The sequence below is a fragment of the Nomascus leucogenys genome, chromosome 20 (assembly GCF_006542625.1).
Source record: "Nomascus leucogenys isolate Asia chromosome 20, Asia_NLE_v1, whole genome shotgun sequence".
NCBI lineage: Eukaryota > Metazoa > Chordata > Mammalia > Primates > Hylobatidae > Nomascus > Nomascus leucogenys.
In genome coordinates, this window is record NC_044400.1 from 77749936 (window position 1) to 77775491 (window position 25556).

The 25556-nt window shown below is 51.0% G+C and overlaps 1 protein-coding gene and 1 long non-coding RNA gene across 4 annotated transcripts in view; both read left to right on the forward strand.

The window, feature by feature from the left end:
* Positions 1-357: 357 nt before the first annotated feature.
* On the forward strand, positions 358-2460 carry LOC115831926. The gene is made up of 2 exons (XR_004027422.1): positions 358-566; positions 1957-2460. It is a non-coding gene; the product is annotated as an uncharacterized LOC115831926 (long non-coding RNA).
* Positions 2461-19682: 17222 nt separating this feature from the next.
* Positions 19683-25556, forward strand: part of KIAA0232 (KIAA0232 ortholog) — a 100651-nt gene continuing 94777 nt past the window's right edge. For 2 of the 3 annotated variants that reach the window (XM_030800901.1, XM_030800903.1), the window contains exon 1: positions 19683-19882. The gene's annotated coding sequence lies outside the window, so the exon portion shown is untranslated. The remainder of the gene's footprint in view (positions 19883-25556) is intronic. The other variant, XM_030800902.1, reaches the window with a different exon arrangement.

The following is a 25556-nucleotide window of genomic DNA, read 5'->3' on the forward strand; positions in this document are numbered from 1 at the left end:
CGAACCAGGACGCGGGGCCTCAGTAGACACCAAAACTGCCAGCGACTTGATTTTGGACTTCCAGCATCCAGAATTCTGAGAAATCGACTTCTGTTGTCTGAGTCTGTAGTCTTCTGTTAATAGCCTGAACGGACTGAAACACCTCTCTAGGTTTACTCTAAGAGGAGATGATGGAGGTCCCTTCCTCCCAAGGTGCCTACACAGGATAGAAAGGGCGCAAGCAGGCAGAGCGAGTGGCTGGCACCATGCGCCATCTCCCCAACCTGGGTCTCAGCCCCTGCGCCTCCCAGGCCAGCTGCATGTGGCCACTCCTTGTTCCTGTGTGTCCCTTGGCTCACACCCCTCACCACACCCCCTTTCCCTCTCTCCCACAAGCACAACCCTTGTTCATACATCCATATACACTTCTCCCAAAATCCTGTGCTTAACACATCTTTACTGAGCACACAGGCGTGCTGGGGCAAACGACGCCTGGGAATATGAAGCGAATGCCACACACCAGAACGCACCCTGGGAGCTGGCCTCCGGTGGGGGATGCAGGCGTTGAAGACATAACCACATGACCGGTGATTTCATCACGATCTTGCCGAAGGCTATGAAGGAAAGTTCCAGGGGAGGAAGTGCACAGCCTGTGGGCCAGGGAAGGCTTTGCAGAGAGAAAGTGGGTCAGTGAACTGCACAGAGGTAGGAGGAAGGGCTGGTGAGTGAGGGTGCGATGAGGACAGGACACACAGCACAGAAATGCTGTCCCATAGCCAGGAGACCTGCCTAGCGCGCCACCTCTATGCGCCTCTTTTTCCCACCCATATTGTAATTAAAGCCCCCCCCCCCAAAAAAAAAGAAAGAGCCAGCCTGAATCCACACATATGTTCAGAAACTGGCCGGGCACAGTGGCTCACACCTGTAATCCCAGCACTTTGGGGGCAACAGAGTGAGACTCTGTCTCAAAACAAACAAACAGCAACAACAACAAACCCAGAAACAGCCGAAAACAAATCTATGGTGTTAGGAATCTGAACAGGAGTTGCCTTTTGGAGGGGTCGGCTGCGAAGAGGTGTGAGGGAGCACTCTGGGCGTGGGAATTTCTATGTCTTGATTGGAGTGGCGGCAGCAAGAGTGAACGCATCTGATGCAACTGCATTTACACCATGTAATTATACCTAAAAAGAAAGAGAGAGAGAGAGAGAGAGATGGTGGGGAGTGGGGAAAGAGAAAGGAAGGGACACATGGACAAAAGCAAGAGGCAATAAGATAATATGAAATGAAGTGTTGGAAAAAAAAATAAAGGAGTCGGCCTCGTGGCCTCACACAGGTTTAATTTTTCTGAGCCTCAGTTTCTCCATTCATAAAATGGAATAATCGCCTGACCTCCTGGAGCTCCATGGGCCTAGAAGTCTCTGCCCACAGTGTCTGGTAGACAGGATTACTTGGTCGTCAGTCCCCTCCCTCTGTTCCTTTCTGGACTGCATCATCCTCACCCACGAAATAGGGATGAGGGCCTGATGACAGCTAAGAAAAGCCCCAGGTGGCTTCCCAGAGATCTCTACCTGGGACTGACCTCCCCGTTCCTGTTGCCTGCTTTAGTTATATCAATCTTCAAAACATTCCTTTTTGGCCAGGTGTGGTGGCTAACACCTGTAATCCTAGCACTTTGGGAGGCTGAGGCTGGAGGATCACTTGAGCCCAGGAGTTCAAGACCAGCCTGAGCAACAAAGTGAGACCCCATTTCTCCAAAAAAAAAATCAAAAAATTAGTTGGACATGGTGGCAGGCACCTGTGGTCCCGGTTACTTAGGAGGCTGAGGTGGGGGAATTGCTTGAGCCCAGTAGGTGGAGGCTGCAGTGAGCCATGATTGCAACACCATACCCAGCCTGGGTGACACAGTGAGACGCTGTCTCAAAATAAAACAAAACAAAACAAAACACCTGAAAACATTCATTTTCGTTTGCTTCATAGAACTATCTGCCACCAACTTGTACTAACTTCCATCTCTCACCCGGGACCATGCAGCCAGCAGCTCCTCCTGCAAGGGATCATGGCTTAGCACCATCCACCCCAATGTCTCAGAGCTGCCTCATTCTGCAGGAGGAGGCCCTTGCAGGGATGGTGGTGGCAACTGCACAGCAATGAACAAAACCGCTTTTTAAATGTCACTAGTAATTCCCAGGATCATGCACAGCTCTAGAAAGCACCGCAGTAACTATTCCTTGTGAACACCTTGGCACACGAGACACGAAGTGACCCTATGTGGCTTTCACCCAGGGGGAATCATGTCTGGGGCTAAATACAAGGACAAAGGAGAGAGAAGCCTGGGGGATGTCGGCTGGGGCGGTAGCAGTCAGAGAGTGAAGGGCTTGAAGGTCATATCAAGGAGTCTGAATTTTGTTGTGTGCAGCACAGAGGGGTGTGGGAGATGGTTAAGTGGAGAACTAAGAGAACAATAAGAGACAGTGTACCAGAGATTGTTGCCTCCCCACTATCTGTTTCTCCCTCCTTCCCTTCCAATGAAACCTTGATTTTATTCTGGCCAGAAATGTGTCTGGCCGAAGACTGTATTTCCCAGTCTCCCTTGCAGCCAGATGTGGCATGTGACTGTGTTCTAATCAATGAGACATGGGAGAAATTGATGAGGGTGACTTGTGGAAAGCTCAATCAAAAGAGGACACAGCTGATGAAAGCTCTTTTTACCCATTTCTTCTTCCTCCTGCATTCCACCTGGGATGAAGATATGATGGTTGGTGCTCCAGCAGTTATTTTGGGCTATGAGGTGATCTCCAGGTTAGAGGCCAGAACTTAGGTAAGGCAGAGTAAAGAGATAGGTTAGTTGTTCCTGATCCTAGTCCAGTGATCAGTAGCCCAAGGATGTCTGGTAGACCCAAGCAGAAATGCATTTAGCCTTTCACATCCCATTTGGAGTTATCCTCTGACACCTATCCTCCAACATCCTCCTCGTCTGTCAATGTGCCACTATGCTTTAGTTTCTTAGACCAGAAACATGGGTGTCATCATCCATTGCCCTTTCTCATCTGCAAACCCCAACAGTTATGCCTCTAATTCACCCACTTCTGTTCATTCCTGTCACTGGCAGTCTGGACCAGGCCACCCTCCCCTCCCACCTGGAACACTGCACCCGCATCTTATCTGCTCTCCTGGTTTCCACCCCCCTCCCAGCAGCCTGATGTTGTAGAATGGTAATCCACTCCTGTCTTTGCCTTGTAGCTTCCTCCTGAACTTAGAAGAGAATCTGCACTCCCTACCTTGACCTTCCAGGACTACCTTCCCTTCCTTACCTGCTCCCACTCTCTCCGCTTTTCAGATAAGAAAGCTCACCTGTGATGAGCCGGAGGTCACAGAGTGACTGTGCTGGGCACAGCAGACACAGAGATGAGCAAGACATGTGTCCCCTCCACGAGCCCCCAGCCAGGTGCTGGACACAGCAGAGAGATGAGCAAGATATATGTCCCCCCAAGATATATGAGCCCCCAGTTGGGTGTTGGGCACAACAGACAAGGATGAACAAGACACACCTCCACGAGCCCCTGATTGGATGAGAAACTCAGACAAGTGAGCTGGTGGCAAAACAACAGGGCTCCTTCTCACCTTAGGGCCTCCCCACGTGATGTTCTCTCTGCCTGCTGCCTTCCCCTTCATCTAGCTAAGGCCTGGTTAGTCTTTTCTTTTTCTTGAGGAGGGTCTCACTCTGTCACCTAGGCTGGAGGGCAGTGGCACATTCATGGCTCACTGCAGCCTGCCCCTCCTGGGCTCGATCGATCCTCCCACCTCAGCCTCCCGAGTAGCTAGGACGACAAACACACCTCACCACGCCCACCTAATTTTTTTTTTTTTTTTTTTTTTTTTTTGAGACGGAGTTTCGCTCTGTCGCCCAGGCTGGAGTGCAGTGGTGTGATCTCGGCTCACTGCAAGCACCGCCTCCCAGGTTCATGCCATTCTCCTGCCTCAGCCTCCCAAGTAGCTGGGTCTACAGGCGCCCGCGACCACACCGGGCTAATTTTTTGTATTTTTAGTGGAGAGGGGGTTTCACCATGTTAGCCAGGATGGTCTCGATCTCCTGACCTTGTGATCTGCCCGCCTCAGCCTCCCAAAGTGCTGGGATTACAGGCGTGAGCCACTGAGCCTGGCCTGAAAACAGACTAATTTCAAAGAATTGGCTCACACAATTGTGGGGTCTGACTGGGCAAGTCTGAAATCTGCAGGTGGGGGGCCTACAAGCTGGAAACTCCAGGGCAGGGGCTGATGCTGCATGATTGGCAGAATTCCTTTTCTTTTTCAGAGAAACCTCAGTTTTGTTCTGAAGGCCTTCGACTGCCCGGCCGAGGCTCACCCACATCAAGGGGAATCCCTTCTCTTAAAGTCAACTGATGGTAGATGTCAACCACAGCTACAAAACACTGTCACAACAACACCTGGGTTAGCGTTTGATTGAATAAATGTGACTGGAGCCTGGCCAAGTTGATACATAAAATCAACCGGCACATTCCTCTTAGGTGAGGATTCTTTCCCTCTCTCTTTGAGGTCCCTGCTGGAGTAATTCTCCCCAGAGCTGAGTCCACCGTCTTTGGAATGAGTGTTTGGGGGTGGCCAGTCCCCCTGCCGACTGCCCAGGCCAGGGAGCTTGCCAATGCATGGTGGGCGCACCCCTATTCCCTCCTCACTCATGAGTCTGGTGGGACAACTCGTCCGGTCCGTCATGATGAGTTGTCCCACCGCTGGGAACCCCTGCCCTGAGAGGTCTGGATGGGCTCAGCCTCATGGCACCAGAGCAGGGGGCTCGTGAGCAGCCCCGGGGGACCAGCAGGTCACTGGCAACTGTTAAGCAGTGGAGAACTTCTCAGGGTTCAGCTGGCATTCCGACCTCCCTTGCCTCCCATGGGCCTGGGCGGGGCCCCTTCCTTTCGTCCTTAGCCAGCTGCCACTCTGTCCTCCACTGGGAGTCCCTGCCCTCATTACTGCACCAGCTCCCTTCCCCCCACCCTGAGGACACCCACCCTGTTCGTTATAAAGGGACACAGCCACAGCTCACAAGGAACAATTGTGGGCAAAGTCCAAAGTTCAGGGTTTTAAGGACACTGTTCCGGCCCCTGGCCTTGTCTCTGAGATGATTCTGGGCCCATCAGAGGCTTCCGGCTTCTCCTTTTATGACCCTGAGCTTGTCGGTCTCCCTATCCTCATGTCCCCTGCCCTTGGAGAGACACAGCCTTCCTTCTACAAGATCCCCTGCTGAGGCAGAAGTTGCTGGCTGGGGCAGAACTGCAGGCTCAGGCTACATACCCCAAGTTCACTCTCAGCTCATATGCTCGAGGCATTGTCCTGGTGCCCAGCCTGCCATCCAGGAGGCCCCTCCCAAGCTCTTGGGCTTCCGTCCTCAGTGATCCAGTGGCCCTGGTTCCCAGAGCTGGGTGGGAAAGGGCCCCTTGCCTCTGGGATGGGAGGAAAACGCTCAGTCTTCTGTTAAGCTGGTCGCAGACTCTGACGAACCTTTCCAGGGCCATGAGTCATGCCGTTTTCCAAAAGAGGAAGGAGGCTCAGGGAGAATAAGTGAATTGCCCAAAGTCACACAGTGGAGTCAGCACTTGAATTTAGCTCTGACTCCCATGGCACCTGCTGAGTGCCTGACCTGCCCCCCTCCAGCCCCCATGGCCTGCCTGCTCCTCGGTGCAAGGATCACCTCAGCTGTCACAGCTTTAGAAGTGGGCTGTGCATGAACCCCTGAACCCCAAAGCATCAGGGAGGGTCACCCAGAACCCAATGCCTGCTGGATGCCGAAGCCATGCCAAATAAACGGGACAGCCCTACTCATCATGCAAAGCTCCAGTGATGCTTTAGCTTCCCAGGAAATCGCTTTTGTCGTAATGAGCACCAGTAGCAAGTGACGGCCAGCAGGCCCCCACTACAAGCCCGACACTAGGAAGAGGTGTTACCAGCCCACACACAGATGCCTGAAGAATCACTAATTTGCTGCCCATTCTTGCTGGGAAGAGAATTTTCTGGGAGGAAGGGCTTTGCACACTCTATCTCACTTAACACACCTATGAGAAGGAACTGTTATTATGCCCATTTTACAGACGAGGAGACTGAGGTGGTTACTGGTCCAAGGTCACACAAATAGTAAGTGGTAGAGGCAGGTGCATCTGGCATCAAAACCCTCATTCTTTGAACCGTATGACAGAAACTCTTTGCAGAAGTTTGCCCCAGGCCCTTCAAAAGGGATCATAATTCCAGAGGGGCTCGGAAACCTGTTTCCAGGAAGCTCTTAACCAGAATTGGATTCTGTCCTGGGGAAGGCTGACTGTGGCCATAATTATTCGCTGCTGAACAGATCTGTAGCTTGTTGTTAACCAACACCCTGGCATCTAGAACTGCCATTGGGTCCCCGTGATTCTAGTCAAGGGATTCGGCCATCCAGAGTAGGGTATCAGGGGCCCTCTCGGAGCCTGAACCTCTAACAGGATGGGGCCCATACCTGGGTGCAGCTGCGGTCGTGGGGATGCCCCTCCCCAGCAGCTGCGGCCTCTGTGTGCTCCCCTTCCTCTCCGCACCCCCACTCTCTTCCCAGGTCTCCCTCTGCTTGTTACCCAGCATGGGCAAAAGCAGCTGCACCCAGTATGGACCAATAGGGGCATGCCTATTTCGAGGCGCTAAATGTGGTTCTGATAACAGAGTCCCCAGGCCTCGCCTGGCCCAAGGATGGAGCACCCCAACACCCCAGCTGTCTCGGGGGCCCACTGCTTGGCCTGGCTCACTCCCCGAGGGTGGGTGGTTTCTAAGCGCAGCTGGTGGGGCTTGTGTGTGATGGTGGACGGAGCCTGGAGTTTAGCAGGGTGACTGCGGCCAAGCTGTTTGTCTCTGGATCTGTTCCTTAGTGTTATTGATGTTGTTGACAGCTGACCGGTCCTGCACTGTGCTAATCATTTTACATGGAGAAGCTCCATGTAAAGCTTCTAGCTTGTAATTCTCATCACAACCCCATGAGGTAGCTCATATTATCACCTCCATTTTACAGATAAGGAAACTGAGGACGAGGGAGCTCAAACTGCTGTGCTTTAGGTCACACAGCTAGTGAGCAATTGACAAGGCCTCGAACCCAGACAGTCTGGCTCCAGGACAAGCCCGCACAATATCTATACAGAAACAGGGCCCGGTGCATTTTAGGGTTGCTGTGATTTTGTCCTTATCTGCAGGTGCTTTTACCTCTGATTTCATTTGCCCTATGACCCGTATGGTAGGTTTTATTACCCCAGTTTTATCACACTTTCACCCTCCTCCAGGGTAGAATCAGCTTACAGATGAGGTAACAGGCTCAGAAGGGTTAAGCAACTTGTCAGGTGTCCCACAGCTGGTACGCGTGACAACTCGAATTCAAAGAAGTCTCCTGATTCTCACTGCGGAGCCTCCCATTCAAGAGGGACCTCAAGGTGTCACAGAATTTAGACATACTGAACGTCCTTACTTTATGAGTCCAGATTCAAATCAGTAATAACCCAATATCAGAGGAGTTGAAGAATTCTTTCATGTGTTTGTCCAACCTTGTTCCAGACCTTGTCCTAGGATCCTTGGGGTTGCAGTGGTGGGGATGGAACCACAGAGATGAACAAGCCATAGATTTAGGAACTGGAATTTCAGCAATGCTTTCAGGTTTTCTGACAAGGTGCAGGCAGGCCGCCTTTCTTGTATGGCAGGGCAGGACACGGCTGGCCTGAGTTCCAGTTCTGGCTGTGTCACTCCCATGCTGTGTGACTTCGGACAAGGCTCTGCTCTCTCTGTACATTGGGTCACCCGGCAGGGATGAGCTGCCTGGTGTGGTGACTCCAGGTGGCTCCAGGAGGAAGGCAGGGGCCCTCTCAGGTGAGTAGCCACTTTCCTCCCTATGGCTTGTCCACAAAATAAGGGGACCTCATGGAGACAGCTCTGTGCACCTGTCATGCTGTAGCCTGGGAGGGATTGGAGCAAGGCTGCAGCTTCCTTGGGGTCGGATCATCACAGGGGCCATAGTCATGAAGCCGACTGGCTCTGAACATGGGCTGTGGGGTCCAAAGACCCAGGGTTAACTCCTGGCTCTGCCACCAGCCAGCTGTGTGACCTTAGCCAAGTTACTTAGCCTCTCTGAGCCTCAATTGCCTCATTCATAAAGTTGGGAACCTAGCACAGTGCCTAGCAGCTGCTCATTTACTGCAGGCACAGTCACTGAAGCTGAGAATTATGAAGCTGATGAGGATAGAGGGTCCAGCATAGAAAGTGCCACCTACAAGCACCTACTATATGCCAAGACAAGGAGACAAGAAGGTGACATGATTTACTTCTGGGCATACAGCAAGAACATGGCAAAGCTGGACCTGAGCATTGGGATGCATCGGTGCCTGCAGTGCCTGATGGCTCTGAGCCTGCAGCAAGCTCCCTGGCTGAGGTCTGGGGCTGTGCCCTAGAGGAGGAGCCCCTACGGCCACTCCTGCTGGCCTCTGGCTGGGGCAGCAGCAGCAAATGTCTTCGGTCCATCTGGCAGGTCTCACTTGCTTGGTCTGAGAACCTGCCCCACAGGCCTGAGCTCTGCAGGGAAAAGAAATAAAAATAGCCAGGTCTGAGCGGGCAGTGGCTGGGCTGTGGGCAGCAATGCGTGCCTTTCCCATGACTCCTGCTCTGCAGAGGAGAGTCCTTCCCTGAGCCGTCCTGTGTGCCAGGCCCTGGGCTGGGCGCCCGGGGAAGCGGAGTCATGGCAGGCAAAGCTGCTCCCCAGAGGAGCCCATAGCTTGGTGGGCAGGACAGATTTGTCCAGTGCGGCACCTTGGGATGGAGGCCCGAGAGGGCTAGCAGTGAAGCATTGCAAGAGAGACCCCTCACCCACCTGGGGGACCACAAGGAAAGCTTCCAGAAAGAGGACACACTGGAGAAAACAGTTGTTAAGCAGAGTGGTGGGGGGCATTCCAGGCAGCGGGACCAGCATTTGCAAAGGCAGAGAGGTGTGACAGGCATGGCCCATTGAGAGAAGTGTAAGTACCTGGGTACATCTGGAGGCTGGGGTGTCTATAGGGACGGGATGGAGGGTCGGGCTAGGAAAGCAGGGAGCCTGGGACTGTGGGGAGAATGGAGAGCCAAGGGAGGTTATAAAGCAGGGGGTCACGATCTCTCCTTCTCAAGATCCATAGCCTTAATCCCATCAGCAAAGTCCCTTTTGCCAGGTAAGGTAACATAGTCGCTGGTTCCAGGGATTAGGAGGTGCACTTCTTTGGGGGGTCATATTCTGCAGACTGTCTCTGTAATAAACTGCACTGAATCCTCGCCCAAAGGCTTCTAGGGACTCCAACTAAGACACCCCCAACCTTAATTCTGGTCCCTGAGCTCCCTGTCACGGACCCCAGCTCCAGATCCTTGGCTCAGCCCCTCCGAAAATCTTGGCAGGTCATTCTCTAAACAGGCAGAGCTGGGTTCAAATCCTGCCTCTGCTGCTTACTTGATCTGTGACCTTGGGCGACTCACTGGTCTCTTTCAGAGCCTCAGTTTCCTCATCTGACAAAGGGCGTAAGGGGTCCAAGAGATTACTAAGCAGGTTAGAGAGTCAATAAGTGCCTGGCGCATAGTAGATGCTCCAGAAACAAGAGCTGTTGTCAGTTACCAGGTAGTTCTAGCCCTTTGTTTCCTTCCCCTGTGCTGAAAATAATCATCATAATTACATGCTCTGCTGTCATCCTGACCTGCCAACCCTCCTAGGGGCAAAGAAGTTTGTTTTGTTTATTTGTTTCCTGGATGCAAAGAATCTGCTGATTTCTCCAAGCCTGGCGCTGGCTGAAATTGTCCCAGCCAACACTGACACTGCCTAGAAGGTGGCTGAAGTTTTGGGGTGGCACCGGAAAGGGCTCCTTTAAGGAGCCACCAGCACCTTCGCCCCAAAATCAAGAACAATACCAGGCCCCATGCCAGCCACAGGAGTAATTAGGCCAGATGGTTTCAAGGCAGAAATTCCAATAGTCCCTGAAATGCTATAAATCGAGCCACAGACAGGAGGTGTGGTGACTTGACAGCAATTTCTCCCTAAGGCAAGGCCTCCGCGGCATCACAGCCAGCCTTCCCTCCATTCGACTGCAGAAATAAATGAAGTTATGGATGCTGTTGTTTCTTTGCATTGAATCAAATGGATTCCTTGTGAATGCTGTTTGATATTCTTCTTGATCATGTCAACTAGACGGAATGTGTTTTTCTAGCATTTGTTTTTCAAAAAAAAAATGTGTGAAATAGGAATTTTCACATAATTCCTGAACAGGTTTTGGTGGCGGTGGTGTTTGTTTTCCAAAAGCCGGGACAGGAACTGCAGAGCCTTCTAGTGCCTTCCTTCATCTCCTCCCCAGGGCAGCCAGAACTCGCCCCTGGGGTGGTCCACTCTCCCCCACTGGGAGCAGCAGAGACAGCCAGCTGCACAGGCTCGGGGTGTGGGCTGGTAGAATGCTCCCCCGTGAACTCACAAGCACATGTTAGGTGCTGTGGATACAAGAAGCCCAGTCATATGGAGAGTATGTGGTTGGGCGGCCAGGCTTTGGAGCCAGTGGCCTGACTTGTTGTCCCAGCTCTGCCACTCCCCGGCTTTGTGACCTGAGGCAAGGTTGGTATTTCTCTCTGCTTCCATAAGATGGGATAACAACGTCACCCACCTCATAAGGCAGTGAGGGTTTGACGCATAAATACAGGTAGTCTGCAGAAGCTCACCTGGCACACAGTGGGCACCCAGCAGACGCTAGTAATTTAACTCTGCTGATAAAGCCCCTTGTTAAGCAGATGACAGGCAAAGTGAATCATGTATACACCCGACGACAGGAGCACCATTTTGCGAGTGAGGAATAAGGCTCAAGAAAAAAAGAACCAGGCCGGGCGTGGTGGCTCACACCTGCAATCCCAACAGTTTGGGAGGCTGAAGTGGGAGGATCGCTTGAGCCCAGGAGTTGGAGACCAGCCTGGGCAATACAGTGAGATCCCATGTCGATAAAAAACATAAAAAATTAGCCGGGCATGGTGGTGCGTGCCTGTAGTCCCAGCTACTCCCAAGGCTGAGGCAGGAGGATCTCCTAAGCTCAGGAGGTCCAGGCTGCAGTGAGCTGAGATTGCACTACTGCATGCCAGCCTGGGTGACGAACAAGACTCTGCCCCCATCCCCCAAAAAAAGAAAAGAAAAGAAGAAACGAACCATAGCAACATTATGCCTAGAAGCCAAAAGGTGGAAGCAACTGAAGTGTCCATTGACGGATGAATGTATAAACAAAATGTGGTCTATCCTACAATGAAATATTATTCAGCTTTGAAAAGGAAAGAACGTCTGACACATGTTCCAACATGGATGATCTCTGAGGACCTTACACCAGGTGAAACAAGCCAGTCACAAAAGGACAAAGACTGCATGATTCCGCTTATACGAAGTCCTTAGAAGAGTCAAATTCAGAGAAACAGAAAGTAGAACGGTGGTTGCCAGGGACGGTGGGGGGAGGCGAATGTGGGGGTGAATGTTTAACAGGAATAGAGTTTCAGTTTTGCAAGATGAAAGTCCTGGAGATGGACGGTGGTGGTGGTTGCACAACGATGTTAATGTCCTTGACACTGAACTGTACACTTAGAAATGGTTGAGATGGTAGATTTTATGTTATGTGTATTTCACCACAATTAACACTTTAAAAGAAATGAACCAGCTTGGCTGGGTGCAGTGGCACACGCCTGTAATCCCAGCACTTTGGGAGGCCGAGGTGGGCGGATTACTTGAGGTCAGGAGTTCAAGACCAGCCTGTCCAATATGGTGAAACCCCATCTCTACTAAAAATACAAAAATTAGCCAGGTGTGGTGGCACGTGCCTGTAATCTGAGCTACTTGGGAGGCTGAGGCAGGAGAATGGCTTGAATCTGGGAAGCGGAGGTTGCAGCGAGCCAGGATCCGACTCTATCTCAAAAAAAAAAAAAAAAAAAAAAGAAAGAAAGAAACAAATGAACTAACTGGCCCAGGTCCCTCTTCTGGGAGGTATGAAAAGCAGAATTTAGACCCAAGTTTGAGTGACTACCCGACATGAAAGCCCCTTGCCTTCTATCGATTGGGTGGGTAAAATTTAGCAGAAGTGGGTGGCTTCAGGAAAGAAAATGCTTTACCAAGGGAAGACAAGAGGAGACAGAAAGAGATGAGAGATCAGTAGGCATGAAGCCAGGAGAATGGGTGCCAGGCTGCTTCCGCTGTGTGACTTTGGCACACCACTCACCCTCTCTGGGCTTTGGGTCTCCACTCTTATATAAAGGTTAGATTAGGAGGGCATCCAGGGCCTTTCAGCTCTAAGGTCTAGGGTGGGGTGAGATGGGATGCCCAGGCACGTTGTGAGAGCTCCACTAGGCATAAGTACTCACCCCATCCCAGGATCCTTGGAAAGCCCACAGTTGGAGGGTAGGGCTAAGTTACAGACAAACACCAATTGGCATATGTTGGCTGAGCACCTACCACGCACCAAGCTCTGTCCTAGGTTGGGCCCCTGCTCTGAGGCTGACATCCTGTTGGGGAGTAAAGGCAATAAAGAAGTAAGCAAACAGAAATAGACCACATGGAGGAACAAAGATGAGTAATGGGATGCAAGTGCTCAGGGGTGGGGCTGCAAGAGTTCCTGGTGGAGGAGAAGGCTGCACTCTGGTTGGTGGCCCCCAGAAGGCACCCTGGAAGAGGTGGCATCTGGGCCAGGCTTTGAGCCTGGTTCCCCAAGTCTTTACTGAGCACAGGTGCTAGAGATACAGAATTCATGGGCCCACCATTGTGGGGAAGACAGACACAGCAGCAAACACATCACAGCACAGCCCAGGACTCGCCACCACAGGAGTCTGCCTAAGCTATGGGACAGGAGAGATGGGGACAGTGGAGCATCTCATGGGAGATTTTCCTGTTGAAAAGGACACATGAGCAGGGCTTTGAAGGATGAATACATTTCTCAGAGCTGGGAAGTGTGTCCCAGGCTTGGGGAACAGCTGGTGTGAAGGCACGAGGGTGTGCAACAGAGGCCTGGTGCGACTGTGGGCTTTGGGGTCGGCTGACAGGTTTGTATGCAGGTGGCTCTGGATAAAGCAATTAGCTTCTCTGGACTTCAGTCCAGTTTCCTAATTTTCTCAATGAAGGAGAGTAATAATGCCACCTGGTGAGGGGTGTTATTTTTTGCGAGTACTTTTGAGTATTAAGTGGTGTAGGAACTCTTGTTCCTCCCCAGTTCTGCACTGCTGGATCACATGGCATGAAGGGAACAGAGATGGGGAGTGAAGTGAACTGGTTCCATTGTATTCTGGGTATGTATTGGCTGCCCACCGGTCTTATAGAGAATCCCCCTCTGGGACCTCAGTACTCCACAGGGAGCCCACCAGTTCCAAAACTCTAACCATCTCAGCCCAATCCATCTACAGTACCCCATCCTGAATGTCATATTTTGGGGAACTTTCGTTTCTGAATTGGTGGCCAAGGATGAGTGAAATTCCTACCCAAGGCTAGGGACCTTGAGGGGGCTGCTATGTTACAGAGATCCCAAACCCTGGTGGTGGCAAAGCTGCCTCTCATCAGGAGAGGTGGGGTAGGCAGACATTCCTGCCACCAAGGTCTCCCAGTCTGAGCTGGAGGAGCCTCAGGGATCTGCCACCCAGTCCAACTTTTCCGTGCGGGAAATGGAGGCTCTGAGAAGCAAATTGCCTGTCTTTGACCTGGTGCTTGCTCTAGGCAGGCTCCATGCCAGGAGCTTTCCCTGAGGGGTCTTCTCCCAGTCACTCCTTCCTGGAAGATGCCAGCTTCCTGCCATTGCCCTTAGACTATGAAATAATTATGGCATGTCAACATAAATATAATATCCATTTTAATAGCTATCATTTATATCCATTTCCCCTATAAACACTGTAGCATCATCGGCTGTTACTAGCAATCCTGTGTTTTAGGAATGACCCAAATAGGGCTGTAAATCTTCAGCACTGTCTGATCTTTATTTATGCATTCAATATACATGAATTTTAAGCGCCTGCTGTGTGTGAGGCCCTGTTCTAGGAGCTGAGGAGGCAGCAGCGAACAAAGTACACAGAGCCCTGCCTGTCTTCCCGGAACTTACAGTTAGAAGGGGAGCAAAGCCATAGGTAAATACATATATGACGCAGCACGTGTTGATCAGTGCTAAGAAGAAAAAAATCAGGTGGGCATGGTGGTGCATGCCAGCAATTCCAGCACCTTGGGAGGCCAAAGTGAGAGGACTGCTTGAGGCCAGGAGTTCAACACCAGCCTGGGCAACAGAGGGAGGCCACACCCCTGGTGCCTCTGACCCCCCACCATCTTCTCTAAGAAAATTTTTAAAAATTAGCTGGGTGTGGTGGCACACTTATAGTCCCAGCTACTCTGGACGCTGAGGCAGGAAGATTACTCAAACCCAGGACTACAAGGCTTCAGTGAGCTGTGATTGTACCACTGCACTCCAACCTGGGCGACACAGACCCTGTCAAAGAAAAAGAGAGAGAGAGAGCATAAGAAAAAAAGAAGGAAGGAAGCAAGGAAGGAGGGAGGGAGGGAGGGAGGAAGGAAGGAAGGAAGGAAGGAAGGAAGGAAGGAAGGAAGGAAGTAAGTAAGTCAGGTGACACAGAGGGGTGGGTGTTGTGCTATTTTATTACCACAGAAGATGTTTAAGTATAGCGGGTTGAATGTTGGTCACCAAAACATACGTCCATATATTGATTAAATTTGACAAAATCATTCCCGGCTGGGTGCAGTGGCTCACACCTATAAATAAATAATCATTTCCAATTCCTTCACATGCTAATTGTCCAGATGCAGGGTACTTCTGGGCAATGCAGAAGAAGCCTCGTGAACGGTTTGTGTGGTTATAATGATGACAGTAAGTCGGAAGCCAGGAGGGAGGTCGGGTCAGGGTCTGGCCTTCAGGCTCCGTGGAGGGAAGCCTTCTTTGCCTGGGTGAATCCCAACAGGGACAGGGATTCACCAAACATAAGAAGGGGCTTCATATACTGGCAGACGGATCAAAAAATGAGTGTTCACTGCTGGAGGGTGCTCCCATTGTGTGCATTTTAGAGAGATGCGAGCCAGCTCGGAGAGAGGAAGTAACTTGTTCAAGGTTTCACTGTGCCACATGGCTGCGCTGGACTCAAACCCAGGTCTGTTTGAGCTCAGTCTGACTGCAAGGTCATCTCTGAAACAAATTCACCAGGTCGGTGCACTAGGACTCTAGCTCAGGCAGCCAGGGAGAGGGTGATGCTGTTAATAGCGCGATGAGGGAAGGGGTCCCTGTGTGGAAAGGCAGTGAGTCAGCCAGGAACATGCTAGGGGCTGGGGAAGATCCCACCAGCAAGGCGGACAAGCCCAGGAGGCGGTTCTGGGCCTTGGAGAAAGGCTGGGGTAGGGGAGAGATATTAGGTGTCTTTCCATTTTCATGTTACTTAACAGCTATTGGAGTGCAAGAGACTGCCCTAGTGGTATGCAGAGTGATAAGAAAGGAGGGATAAGAAAGGAGGGAATGGGAGGGACAGAGGAAGAGGAGGACCTGGAGATGGGCAGTCAGAGCTAAGTAGTGGGGGCTTCAAGGAGGGATGGTCATGGGTGCTGGTATTTATTGTTTGCTGTGTGCCAGGTACCCTCTGTGTGGATTCACTTACCCCTTCACCACAACCCTCTGAGGCAGATACTGTTATTATTATGCCCACTTTACAGATGAGGAAACTGAGAGGATAAGTAATTTACCCACATCAGTGAGCTAATCAGCCAGTGTGCTTAATCACCGTGCTCCCCTACTTCTGGTGACATTGCTGATGACATTGCTGATTTTCGATGGATTGGGTGGAGGGATAGAAGTGAGGAACAAATTTGGAAGCAGGAGACAACCACACCTCTGACCTGGTTTGGCCCTGCAGGGATAGGCAAGCGGAACAGGGCATTATCCCTCTATCATTTCCTGCACTAGGAAGCCGAAACCCTCAGAAGGTCAGGGGCTTGCTCGAGGTCACACCATGAGGCTATGCCAGAGGCTAGAACTCTCTCTTTAGGCCTGGAATGATGTTACTACCCCTAAGAGGAATGGAGAGCCACTGAGAGGAGAGGCTGTCAGGATGCGGGTGCAGGCCTGGGGTGGTGAAGAGAGAAGGCCACGATGTGGGCCACCTTGACTGACAGCATCTGAACTGAGATGCCCAGTTAGCATCCCAAGTGAGGGTATTGGTCCCATGGGGAGGCAATGGGGAGATTATCTGGTCATGGTTTTATCTTGGTCTCCTTCATCTTAAGGTCGTCTCATGATGGATTTTAATGATACTGTGTGGCCCAGTAGCAAGCACAGGGCTAAAATGAAATCCTGGTGCTGCCTTTTAGTAGCAGTGTGGCCTGTGCAAGCCATCTAAAGTCTCCAGAGAAGCCTTGGCTTCTGTGGCTGCAAAATGGGGATCATCTCTTCCCTGCCTGGTATTGTGGGAGTTAAGGACAATGTGAGCAAAGCACTTGGCACGCATCTGGGGGTCAGTAAACAGGAGCTGGCAATGTTCGTGTCAGGTGACAGGTGAGGGTTTGTACATCTTTTATCAAAGTGTAGCTTCATTGAAATTTTGTTTCTAAATCTCTCTCTCACACACACAGGCACAGAAAAAAGGACATTTTTGAGATCTTCCTGCCCAAGTCCCTTGTTGTGCAGATGGGGAAACTGAGGCCCAGAGAGGGAGATTATGTGCCCAAGATCACAGAGTCGAAGAGGCCTGGCCCCTGCCTGCCGTCAGTCCGTGTGCCGCACGACGTCACAAAGCATCCCGGACCCAGCCTCATCCCTGCTGTTCACTAAGCATACACATTACACAATCACTGCCCCAGATGGCAGCTGCTAGAATCCTCGCTAGCATCGAACATCCAAGTCAGAGGGCACTCAGAGTCGTCAGCTTCCTCCAGCATTGCCTCACCCAGCCGTAGGGGTTAAAAAGCCATGGCAGGTGCTCCTGAGACTAGAGAAATGAAATGAATGATCTCAGACATACACAGGAGACGATGGTTTCTTCTTAGAAAATGCTGAAGGGGGAGTCTACCACCTCCACACCAACCCTGCCTTAACGCAGGAGTCCTCTGGCCTCATTTGCATTCCCTAGGGATCTTAGCCCACAAGAGGGAGAAAGCTACTGTTCTCCTGAGTTTCAGTCGGCTGATCTCTCCCCGGGAACCTTAAGGAAGGTCGTAGGCAGCGTGGCACACTACAGGGGGTAAGGGGCTCATGCAGAAGAGCCCTGTTCCTGATTGCTCAAGGGAAGGTGGGACTGTTTTCTCCCTGATGTCCACTCTGACTACACCACAGATGATAGTTCAGTCCTGCGCCTACAAACTGGCAGGCCCCATGCTGGGCTCTGGGCATACGAAAATAAGCACCACAGGCAAGATGCCTGCTCTTGTGAGATACAGGTCTTGAGTGAGGAGGCTGAGATGAATGACGAAACAAACATACAAACGAGATAATCTCAGATACTGATAAGAGCTGTGAATAAAGAAACAAAACAGAGCAGTGGCATCATGACTGGGAAGGTTGGCTACTCCAAACTGGGCATCTAGATGTCTCTGAGCAGGTGACATTGTAGCTGGGCCTTTAACAAGAAGGAACCAGCCACGCGGAGGTCTGGGAGGGAGTTCCTCACAGAAATCAGCAGATGCAAGGGCCCTAAGGTTGGAGTCAGCTGAGACTCCTGGGATTTTTTTCAAAATAATTTGGAGGACAGGGGGCTATTTTGTTAAGAAAACAAAGTAAACAAGACCCTTTCTTTCCCTAATCTGTCATTTTTCCCCACCAGCTCCAAATCCTATTAATACAAGATAATTCCTACTTAAAAACCTCTTCTTCCAAGAAGTCTTCAGGTTCTACTAGTTCATGGGAGAACTACTATAAAAACTGGTCTGTGGCAAAGTAATAAAAAAGGTCAAACTGTGTGTGTGTATGTGTGCGCGCGTGTGTCACTATATAGGTGCCAACTGTGTTTCCTTTCTTCAGAGACTGAGATATACTGTTATTGCTTTTCAAAAAATTTTGCTGTTAATACTCTTTTGTAAAATATGATGTAGGTGACAGATATGTCACCAATGTAGCAAATACCAAAAGCTGACCATCCTTTGCAAATCCCCCATACTTTGGTCTGTGAAATCCTGGACCCTGGGGGCACCTGCGAACTAGGCTCTGAAGCTCTGCTACTCTCCCCTCCTTTACTCCCAAGTGGCCCTGGATTTCCCATACCCTTTCCATTCTCTTCACTGTTTTTAGAGTTTAAGTTCCAGGAGCACAGGGACTGTGCGTTCCTGGCACTGAGCCAGGTCCACAACAAGCACTCAGAAGATACTGACTGAATGAACGCGTGATTTATGATGACATACATTCGCCTGAGAGAGTGCTCAGAGAATACAATTAGGAGCAAACCGGTTAAGGGAGACAGTAGTGTAAAGGAAACGAAACCCCATATGTCAGAGGCAGGAGCCTGGGTTCACATTCTGTCTCCTGCAAGAGGTGGCCCTGTCCACTCGGTAGCAGCCAGGCTTGGGTGAAATCACTTTCTTTGAGCCTCAGCTTCCTCATCAGTTAAATGGGGATGACAAAGCTTTGTCCCACGACTTTTGTAAAGAACAAAAAGATATGTTTGCAGAAAAACACTCTGTAGATAGTATGTAAGTGACAGTTCCTCGGTTTGTCCTTCCATGGATGCATGGAGCATCTAGCCAACCCAGCAGATGACCTCTTTCCAGTGTTTCAGCATCTGCTTCTCCCACAAGCCCGTGAGCTGGTGCAGGCAATTCTCCTACAGGTTCTGAACAGAAAAGCATAGTGCCTGGCACCAAGTGGGTGCTCCATAAATGAACAAATGACCCCAGGTAAGTCACTCCTCCCATTGGACCTCTTTCCTCTAAGTAATCTCCCTTCCTTTTCCAGGTCCATGATACTTATTTGCTTTTTTAGAACAGGCCTAGGAGTCACATTTAGGGAAGGTAGGTGGGTGTGAAGACACTTTGATTAAAAGGTTAATGCACATTTTTGGTTTCCACTTTCGAATCTTCCAGAATTTACTTTTGCCTAGTTAATAAAAAAAGAGCCATGTCACATTTCTTTAGCTTGTCTTCTGGGTTCCTTAACAACAACAACAAAAAATTAAAGTCTTTATTTTAAACCGCCTACTCCAGCCATCCCAGGACGCGGCAAGGAGGGGGCGCGGACAGGTGGCGCGCGAGCCCGGGAAGGCGGGGGCTGCACCGGGCCGCGGGCGGGGCCGTGCACGCCCAGCCCCACTTCCCCAGCGCGGGCCGGGGGCGGAGCGCGGCGGCGGAGTTCGGGGGCTTCTGCCGAGGGCAGTCCCACGTGCCCCTCAGCGGGAGGCGTCTCCTCTCCGACGCCCAGCACACTGGTGGGCTCCCGCTTCCTGCCTGCCGTCTATACTGCTTGCCCTCTCACCTCCCAGCGGCTTCCGCCGCCCCGGCCAGGCTGCACGGCGCGTCCCGGGCCCTAGACCCCCACCCGCCAGGCACCAGCCCCGGCTTGTCCCCGCCGCGCCCTCAGCCCGCGGCCCACCGCCCGCGCGCGCCCGCAGCCCAGCCGGAGGGAGGGGCAGGGGCGGGGCCAGGCCGGCGCTGATGTAATCCCGGCACCCGGGCGGAAGGATATGGAGCGCGCCCCTGGTTGGCGGGGCGCTGAGGCCAGTTGCCGGGTAACGGAGCGGAGCGGCTCCCGGCGCGCCGTCTCCCGCCCTCCGCGGAGTGGCGCTGGGGCCGCCGCCGCCGCTTTACGTAAGGCGCAGGCCAGGGCCGCCCGGCGCTCGGCAGCCGCTCGCAGCCCCTCGGAGCCAGAGGAGAGGCGCCCCCGCCGGCCGCCGCGCCGCCCGGCAGCCTCGGCAGGTACCGCGGGCAGGCGGCGGGGAGGGAGGGAGCGGAGCAGCCCCTCGGCCGGGTGGGCGCGAGCCGGGGAGGCCGGACGCTCGCCGCCGTGGGGCTCCGGGGCCAGCCCGAGGGAGGCCGGGCCGCAGCCGAAGGCTTCGGGGCCAGCCCAAGGGAGACCGGGCCGCCGCCGGGGGCTCTGGGGCCAGCCTAAGGGAGGCCGAACCGCCGTCGGGGGCTTTGGGGCCAGCCTGTGGGAGACCGGGCCGCCGCCGGGGCCTCCGGGGCCAGCCTAAGGGAGGCCGGGCCGCCGCTGATGGTTCCGGGGCCAGCCTAAGGGAGACCGGGCCGCTGCTGATGGCTCCGGGGCCAGCCGAGGGAGGCCTGACCGGCTGCGACCCTGGTGGTGCCCGGGCGTGCGGGTGAGCTGTGGGCCCTGGGACCCCCGTCCCGACCCCAGGACGCCGGGACACCGGCTTGCTGCTCGTGCGTCCGGGTGGGCAGCGGAGGATGAGTCCGCACAATGGGTTGCCGTTGGCTGCCTCCTGCCTGGGGCAGGTGTTGCCGCGCCGGGGTGGCTCTTTTGGGGGAGACGAGGCGGGAGTGCTTAGACTTTTTAGGACGTGGAGCCCCGAAAGTGGGCGCGGGAGGAAGGCTTCGGCCGGTGGGAGGCGCCCGGCGTCCCCGGCAGCGGGGTCAGGCCGGCAGGCTGGGCCGCTCGCTCGCGTCCTCTCCGTTCCCCTCCCCTCCAGCATTGTCCTTTTGGGGCCCCGGGAAGGGAAAACCGCGGGGCGGGGGAGGAGGGCCGCAGGCGGGCGGGGCCGGGAGGCCGGCTGAGCGACTGGCGCGCCGGCCTATGGCGCGGGGCGCGGCGCGGGGGGCGGGCCTGGCGGGCGGGGTCGGTGCGGCGCAAGGTTTGGCGAAGGTTACAGCTGGAGCTAGGAGTGACAGGCCCACAGTCATCCGTGCGCCGCGCGGCAGACCCTGGCGCGAGGGCGCCCCGAGTTGCTGCGGGGCCTGATCCGGCTCCTTTCCAACAATACGCGTCTCCAGCCGGCATTTCTAGAGCTCTCTGCTTCTTCCCGCTAGAGAAACCAGTGTGTGTCGTGTTGGAATGCTTCGTGTTGCCCTAGAATTCAGCTTGCGTCTTGTGGTGCGCAGTTGACAGGACCTGCCGAACTCTTGGTACAGACCCCTAAATCATGGCAGAACTGTCTTGATTTCTTTTTTTGCCACCTTTGTGTTTTTATCCTCTATAGGCAAGCTATAAAGACTTAACCCAGTTAAAAACAGGAGGGAGATTCAGCGGAGAGGAGGCATGCGAGATGCTTTGGAAAAAATTATATAAATGTAGTTCTTGCTAATAATTACCTGAGTTGGATACTTTGACTTATTGCTCAAGTTCCTAAGAAGGGATTTTACATTTCTGGGTCTTGTTTTAAAAACTGTTAGAAAGCTCATGAGGGGGTAAGGACAAGCAGTTTTGATAACAGGCGATGCTGTGGATAAAACTGTACGGTGAAATGCCCAAGCTAGATTCTTCCTGTGCAAAATAAGACCCGTTCCAGAACACTTTGACCATTTCATGGACTTAGAATTTAAAGGCGGTGAGGGCAGGGGGGAGGAGGAGCGGAATCTGTCACTGCATCCTCAAGGTCAAATATTCTTCCATCAGTTATTTTGGATTGAACCATTCCTAAATAGGTCTCAGAATCTCTATGTCGCTTCCTTATGACAGAACCTATTTCCGAGGTTGTGCCTTTGCATACCTATAGAAGCTCCTTTCACTTAATACATCTTATAACTCAGATTCAATTGCTGTACTTGCTAAATAATGCATTTTTAATCATTCAAAAAGTAGTTTACAGCTTCCTTGGGTATAATGGTTTTTATGTAAGCCCGTTACACCAGTGAAATGCCAGTTTTTAAACATTGAAGGGAAGGGAGAATATTATTATTATTTATTTCCATAGGAAGTACAATTCAAAGTGCAGGTGCTTTTTTGTTTGCTTTGGAGAAGAAGTATAGGTCTTTAACATGACGTTAACAGAAGTCAAATCTAAGGATAATTAGCTTGTTATACAAGTTGCAAACATTTAAGAAGATTAGATGATTTTTTTTTTTTTTTTTTTTTTTTTTTTTTTTTTTTTTTTTGAGACGGAGTCTCGCTCTGTCGCCCAGGCTGGAGTTCGCGATCTCGGCTCGCTGCAACCTCCGCCTCCCGGGTACAAGCGAGTCTCCTGCCTCAGCCTCCCGAGTAGCTGGGACTGCAGGTGCATGCCACCACGCCCGGCAAATTTTTTGCATTTTTAGTAGATACGGGGCTTCACCGTGTTAGCCAGGAGGGTCTTTGTCTCCTGACCTCGTGATCCACCTGCCTCAGCCTCCCAAAGTGCTGGGATTACAGGCGTGAGCCACCGCGCCTGGCCCATTAGATGAATTTTTAACACTTACAGTGGTAATATAGGGTAATGTAGCTAGCCTACTCTGTGCTTTGTTGTACAGTAGCACTCTTCAAAAGAAATTAGATTGTTCTTGTTCTTTATTTTTCATTGTGTGGAAAAGTACAGAGCCTGGGCTTTGTCCTTGTTTTTGTAGCATTTGACTTGGCAGTTAATGGCTTGTGAGCTAGTTTCCTCGTCTGTAAAATGGGAAGATTGATGACACCTGTTTCACAGAATAGTTGGGATGATCACTTGAGGGAAGACGTGAAATTTCGTCAAGACTCAAACCCTTTAAAAATACTCGCCTAGTGTAAGTGTTAAAACCTCAGATTGCTTGCTTTGCTTAAAGCTTTTAACTTTGTCTTCAGGCTCCTCCCCACCCCTTCCTATCCATACTTTGCCTGGCTGCCAGAGTCATCTTTCCTGAGCTCAGATCTTGTCAGCCTCTGGCTCAGTAGGCTTCTAAGACTGCCTGTGGTTTGGAGCTTAGAATTCAGAGATACCAGCATCACAATGCAGGCCCATTGCAGTCTGGCCCCCAGTCATCTCTGTACTTTATCTTGTCCTCTTTGTCCCCTTTCCACACTGTCCAGCTAAACAAGACTGCTCTTGGTTCTCTGAACATGCCAAGCTATTTCAGACCTTCTTTGCTTATATTCTTTTCTCTTATGGGAATGTCCTGTCTCACTCCCACTCCTTCCAGTTCTTAAAAGTTCGTATCAAATATTCTGTTCTCTCTGGAGTCCTTTGGAAGTCCTATTACAATGGATTATTCCTTTCCTCAATCATAGTTCTCTATTTTTCCTTCATTATTGTCTATATCATGTTGTATTATAAATTGGTCATGGTAAACTCTGGCTGTGGTGTCTGTCTCATCATTTTGCCCCCAACACCTTGCTCAGGCGTTTAAACATAAGTGCTTAATGTTAAACATAAGCGTTTAAATGTTTGCTAGATAAAGTCAAAGTCTGTAATCAACCTTAAAGAGTATGTTAATATTATAAAGTATATTTATTTTTATTTTTTCTGACCCTGGCTTAAGTCTCCAAATAAAGTTTGTTTGTTTTTGAGACAGGATCTTGCTCTGTCACCCAGGCTTGGAGTGCGGTGGTGTGATCACAGCTCACTGTAGCCTCAACCTCCCAGGCTCAAGTGATCCTCCCACCTCAGCCTCCTGAGTAGCTGGGACCACGGGCATGTACCACCATGCTCAGCTAATTAAAACAATTTGTTTTGTTGTAGAAACAGGGTTCTCCCTGTGTTGCCCAGGCTGATCTCGAACTCCTGGGCTCAAGCAATCCTCCCACCTCAACCTCCCAAAGTGCTGGGATTACAAGCATGAGCCACCGCACAAGACCCAGATGAAGTATTTTTAATAAACATCGGTGCCAACAACAACATTAGAAATGTAGTTTCACTATGTTGAATACAGTTACTATTTAGAATATTTCTTTATAGTTATTTTTGACCTTTCACATAATCACATAGTAAGTGGTATTTCATACAAAGTAAAAACTGTATCTGAACTTTCCCATCTGTATCTAAACTTGTAGGGTCTAATGAAATAGATGCAGCACCTGCATTGCTGACTGTAGATCACCAACCCGTTTTTTGGGTAGAGGGAACCAGAGCACAAGGTTAGAAATATTCCTTATATTGGCCGGGCGTGGTGGCTCACGCCTGTAATTCCAGCACTTTGGGAGGCTGAGGTGGGCGGATCACGAGGTCAAGAGATCGAGACCATCCTGGCCAACATGGTGAAACCCCGTCTCTACTAAAAATACAAAAATTAGCTGGGCGTGGTGGAGCACACCTATAGTCCCAGCTACTTGGGAGGCTGAGATAGGAGAATCTCTTGAACCCGGGAGGTGAAGGTTGCAGTGAGCCGAGATCGCGCCACTGGACTCTAGCCTGGCGACAGAGCAAGACGCTCTCAAAAAAAAAAAAAAAAAAAAAAAAAATTCCTTATATTTGAAGTATAATTTAATTCCCAAGAGATTACATGCTTTTCTTTAAAAGTTTTCTTCTTTGGAAATTTATTATATGCATCAAAAGCAATTGCGTTTGAGGGGGCTTCTTAAAAGAATATTAGAACTGGATTTGAAAGACTCAGGTTTGCTTCTTGGCCATGGACAAGTTTGTTAAATCTCTTGGAAGTCAGTCAGTCTTTATTTGGGAACTGAGAACAGTTATTCCTGTTGCTTTGTAGTACATTTAAGGAGGCTATGCTTTGTGTACTGCACATCCTTACACAGATATAAGGTAAGAAGATGTATTGCTTTATAGCGTTTTTGTCCTGCTTGTTACCCAGCCTGGAAACCTTTAGAGACTTCCTTTCTTGACCAGATTTTTACCAGGTTTGCCTCCACCAGTCTTTTCCGTCAGTCTTTTTCTTTACTCTTTCATGTTTCCTCTGCCCCTACCCTCCCTGAAGCTCTTACTCCTTATGGAGATAGTTACTGTAGTCCTCCAACTGGCCTCTCTTTTTTCTGGTCTCTCCTCCTCTGTTCTGTTGCCAGAATTATTTAATATGCAAATCAAATCATGTCATGCCCCCTTTCCCAAGTATACACCAGAGGTTCTCAACATTTCCCCCTATTCCATCACACCTGAGGGATATGACAGTTTTGTTGGTAAGGTTATGGGCTTTCTCCTCCGAAGATTTTTACCTTGGAAGTGCTACCACCCTCTTTCCCTGGTTGAGAATTAATGTTAAAGAGTTAGGAAATCACTGGGAGATCTTTGCTATCTAGCCTCATTCTTACTTTTAGCTTAATCTTTTATTGGATCTCTTCTTTTTCGTTTTTGTGTTTTTGAAACAGGGTCTTGCTCTGTCACTCATGCTGGAGTGCAGTGGTGCCATCTTGGCTCACTGTAACTTCCACTTCCTTTCCTCCTCCCGCCTTGGCCTCCTGAGTAGCTGGGACTACAGACACGTAACGCCTGGCTAATATTTTGTAGAGATGGGGTTTTGTTCTGTTGCCTAGACTGGCTTCAAACTCCTGGGCTCAAGCAATCTGCCCGCCTTGGCCTCCCAAAGTACCGAGATTACAAACATGAGCCACCACGCCCAGCCTGCATCTCTTCTTGTCACCTTATATTTCAACACAAGACCTCTGGCCACTTCCGTTATTGGCAGACTACTCTGAAATATCCTTTCCACCTTTCTCTCTCTTTCTGAGTCTTGGAGTCTTGGCTTAAATGCTGCTACTTCTATTTCTGGAACCTGATTTTCAGAATTAACTCATTAT